Genomic DNA, 4958 nt, shown 5'->3' with positions numbered 1-4958 from the left:
CACCCACTGCAGACAAACACATTGGACGTTCTGGCTGCAGAGGAGACCAAGGCAACTAAACAAAGAGAAATCCCTTTCCATTGATTACTATCTTCAAATCAAGACCACATGTCATATTAATTCCTCAGACCAAGTAAAAACTTTAAAACTTGGTGTTATATACTACTCTAAGGAATGCGTTGAATTGATCAAAATTTTCAAATTTACTCTTATTAAGGTTTTCTTTTCTTTTTATTTTTACAAATCATTCATTCCTTTTAGTCTCACTCTCTTCTTTTTTCCTTTCCAATGACTGTGAGAGTTAAGTAAGGATAAAATAAAAAATAAAAAACAGTCATCATATACCTTAAAAGTTACTTATATTTAAGGACAAAAATATTCCTCTACAAGTAACCAATTATAATAAGGACTAGAGTGGTATTCATGATGCTCTCAATTTGATGTAGATTCTAATTGACAAGAACGGCAATGTGCATTAGTATTCCAATCAAGAAGGTTTAATTTTACCTTCTTGGCCTTGAGATGCTTCAGACTAGATTATGGCCCATCTCACTGGAAAGATGGAAGTGTTTGAATTGCTTATATTAATTGTTTGAGATGGGCAAACATTTTTTCGTTTATTGGACTGACCCACCTTTGTTGAATTTCCTTGGGCTGTTTGTTTAAGTTTGACTGAGGACTTTATTGGTGGCTAAGTGTTCATTTTGATTTTTTTTGTGGGCTTTAGCGATAGAAGGAACAGGCGACAAGAAAAGGGATAAAAAAACAAAGTAGTTGGTTTGTTATGAGTTGTCATTTTATCCAACAGAAATTGTGTTTAATAGAATATGCTCAGTTTGAATCCTCATCAAAAGAAGTACTCATATTTAGAACCCAATAATATCTTGAAAAAGATTGCATTCAATAAGATGATACATGTAACTAGAAAAACAAATTACTCTCTCCGTTCCTTATTATAAGAGACAAATAACCGAAGTACGTTGATAAAAAAAATAGTTAAAATTAGTTAAGAACAATTAATGTGTAAAAAGTATAATTTTTTTTCCAAAAATGCACTCATTAATAAGGAGAGAGAGCATGAGAGAGAACAATTAAATTATTAAAAGAAAGAGAAGTGGGAGGGAGAGAGAGTGTGAGTTGGAGACAATAAATATGGGTAAAATAGAAAATCAACACAAAAAAGTAGAGACAACTTTTAAGTGTCTCTTATATATAGGAACATGCCATAAGCATCAAATGTCTCTTATAATAAGAAACGGAGGGAGTATCATTTAAGCTCAAAAATTTAGAAGCCAAACATGACATTATCTCCGCAATGAACGCAAAGAACCAGGTAATTTTGAGTTCAATCCAAACAGCAAAATTAAGGATGACGAATCAATTCACATGTTGAATTGGGAACTACGAAAATGTGTAAAGAACATATAGTTAAAATAGGATATATAAACCAATAAACTGATAGTTGGGATAGTAAGCAGTCACATAACTACTGTAAGCGTATCATGCCTTATAAGATGATTTTTAGGTCTCAAGATCGTTTCAACTCCAAAATTCATTTGGATCACAGGAAGTGAACACAACAAAATAACAAAAAAAATTAAAGACAAATGCAAGACGATATAAACATATAAGTGTTTGGCGCCATTAATTTCATTTCATCATTACTGTCACCAACTTAGTCCTACTTTTATCGAGGAGGCAAACGCAGAGACGTTTGCAAGCACAGTTCCAGTCCTCGATGTCTGTATCATAAGGACGCCTTATGCCCACTTGAGCCGCTGCTGCTCGCTCGGTGCTCGGCTACTAAAGTACTCCGTAGTGAGGGGAAGTGAATGTTTGATAGATAATTTTATTAAATTTTTAACACGAATATATTATTTTACTTTTTTATTTATTATCATATAAATTTTTGTTTTTTAAAAAGTATATATTCTTTAATATTTAATTAAATAATTTAAGTGGATTAAGGATATTAGTTAAATTAGTTAATTTGATGTATTTTTTTTAATTCGGACGAAGCATATCACAAGTGATTTGGAAAAAAAGAGAGAAATATTCTTTTAGTCCTATTCAGTAAATGAATGAGAAAAGTGAGTTGGATGCTTCTTGGGAAAAATAACAACAGAAAATAGTGAGTGCTTATCAGTAATAAAGATACAGCTGGAAAAGTGAAACCGTGTGAAGACTAGCGAACAAAAAGTAAGTCTTCCAATGCGCGTTTAATTTCAATTTGGAGCGGGCATTTTGTCTCGCTTTTTGTTTGTCAATGATTCTTTGACACGTCATTTTCTTATTTGTCGCATTCACATGGCCATGCTCATGATTAACGAAGACTTGTACACCAAACAAGTGGCTACACAATAATAAAATATATTAAGTTTAGGAAAATGATAATTTTTTTTCTGATGAAAATAACATTTGGAATGCGTTTAGTTTATTATGAGAGAAAATAAAAAGAGGGGAGGGAAAAAAATTTTAAAAATTCGATTTAAAAAAATGAAAAAATAGGATTAAAATTTTTTAATTAATTTGATTACTTTTTTATTAAAATTCTAAAACCTCTTTTTTTTTTCAATTTTTTAAATAAAACTCATCAAAATTTTTCTCTCCTCCCCACTATATCCCTTATACCAAACAGTCCTCTAGGTTCATTGACTATGTAAAGTCAAGATTGAAAAGGTTGAAAATTTAATGGCGATTATTCTTTTTTTTTTTTTGGGCCAGAATCAGTAAAGATGTGTGTGTATAATTGTTTAGTATGCTAGAGATGTTTAATGCTTATTGGTCATTAATTGCTCATTTGAAACAGCTTATAGGTAGCTTATAAGTTGTTTTTTAATAGTGATTTACAAAATACGAAATAAACATATAAAAAGAATTTTATCTCGGATTACGTGAAATTAGCTTATAAAGAATTTCCAACGCACTGCCAGATGGGGCCTAAGTTTTTGTTTACTTTGAAGAGCTTACTATTTGATTTGTATTCCCTGGCTTCCTCTTGTGAGGCATGTGGAGGAAGGGTTAATTGATCATTTTATTAATTATTTATCCACCTTTTCCTTTTTCTCCCCGTTTAATATTGAGGCGGCAAAGCATAAAATTTTTTAAGGATACATTTAATAAGGACAAAATAAAAAACTTCTCCCTGCAGCAACTATGGAAAAGTAGAAAACTTTTTAAAGATATGCTTATTCCAAATCTGTTTACAGGTTACAATTTTTTAAAAGGTTAAGATGTATTTTTACATTGGAAATATTTTTTTCAGATATATCTAATATCTTAAAATATTTTTTCAAATGTATTCAGTATTTCAAAATATATTCTAAATACGTTCAATATCTTAAAATATTTTTTATGTACGTTTAGCATTCTGAAATATTCTTTTTACTTTAATACTAAATATATTTTTAAAAAATACTTTGATATACTACGTCACGTTAACTTTTTCTTAAATAGATTGAGTTACTTTTACCACTTACGAGGATGTCGAAATGCCAAACTTCGTGGGGTCGTTCTTTGAAAACAAGCAATTCTACCTCCATTATGAAGGGCCACAAGGTTGAAGCTTTCCGTATGTTTGTTCTTTTTTTATTTCTTTGATCGAGAAATTTTTCGCGCTGTTTGATGATTTTTCCTTTGTTTTATCAATAACAACAATAATTATTATTATTTATAATAGTCATAATAATTTTTCATTAGTATTTCATTTAGAGGAATAAAGAGTGCAAAGTGAAATTATGGTTAATTTAGAGTTGTATAGAACTCTAAAATGATCAGCTGTTCCATCTGAACTAAGATATAATATATAAATATCTCTATTTGACGCATGAAAATAATTAAAATTCTTAATCTCTTATTTTAATGACACTTATTTTTATATCAAATGGACACTTTTTTTTATAATAAATTTCAACTTAGAGGAGGATATTCTAAAACACCAAATATGCATTCACATTAACATTTTTCTTTTGTCATATTTAGGGGGTGTTTGGATTTGGGAAAAAGTGATTTTCAAAAGCACTTTTTTATAAATCGAAACAAATTCCTCTGTATATTTAATTCGTATATTGTAAAACTATTTTTAAAATCATGATGTTGTTTCTACCCAAATATCTCTTTTAGAATACCTGCTATAATTATTTTGATTTGGTCGGTCCACATGCTAGTCACTAATCTATTATTTTTTATATTTAAATAATAAATCTTTTGCCATATTTACAGACTTATAGGATAATGAATCTTTGCCAGTATTGACCAAATATTAAAATATAATCAGCCAAGCTGGTTTGTTTCCTAACGATAATTTAAGGAAGTTTCAAAGAAGAAAAGCTGAAACGACCGAAGGTAAGTAAACAAAGACTAATCATGTTAATTTTTTTAATGATTCTTTTGTCATAGTTAGATTATTATCATATAGACCATTGTTTCCTTAGAAGGTATATATTTTTTCTGACCTCAATATAAGATTTAATTAAATAATTTGAGTGCATTAAGGATATTAGTTAAATTAGTTAACTTGACTTATTTTTTCTAAAACACTATAAGTATCTTTTTTAATTCCCTTATTTCATTTACTATTTGATTATTGCTAAGAAAATATCAATAAGTTTAATTTAAAAAAATTAATAAATATGTAAAATACGTCTTATATATAAGATCAAAATTAACTCTCTAATTAGGTCTTGAATCAAACATCGGAGGGGGATATTAAATATAGAAAAAAAATCACAAAATTGTTAAATTTTAATATACCAGATTTAAATTTTCTTTTGATTTGGATGAAACGTATCACAAGTGACTTGAAAAAAAAAAGTAAAAAATATGAGAGAAATACTCCTTTACTCCTATTCAATAAATGAATGGGAAAAGTCACTTGGATACTTTCTGGAAAAATAACAATAGAAAATAGTCACATTCATATTAAAAAAAAGTAATGATATATAGAGCCTATAAGCAAT

This window comes from Neltuma alba, unplaced genomic scaffold, assembly GCF_004799145.2.
Source record: "Neltuma alba isolate B1F8T4 unplaced genomic scaffold, ASM479914v2 tig00011578_pilon, whole genome shotgun sequence".
Classification (NCBI taxonomy): Eukaryota; Viridiplantae; Streptophyta; class Magnoliopsida; order Fabales; family Fabaceae; genus Neltuma; species Neltuma alba.
This window is presented reverse-complemented; position numbering follows the sequence as displayed.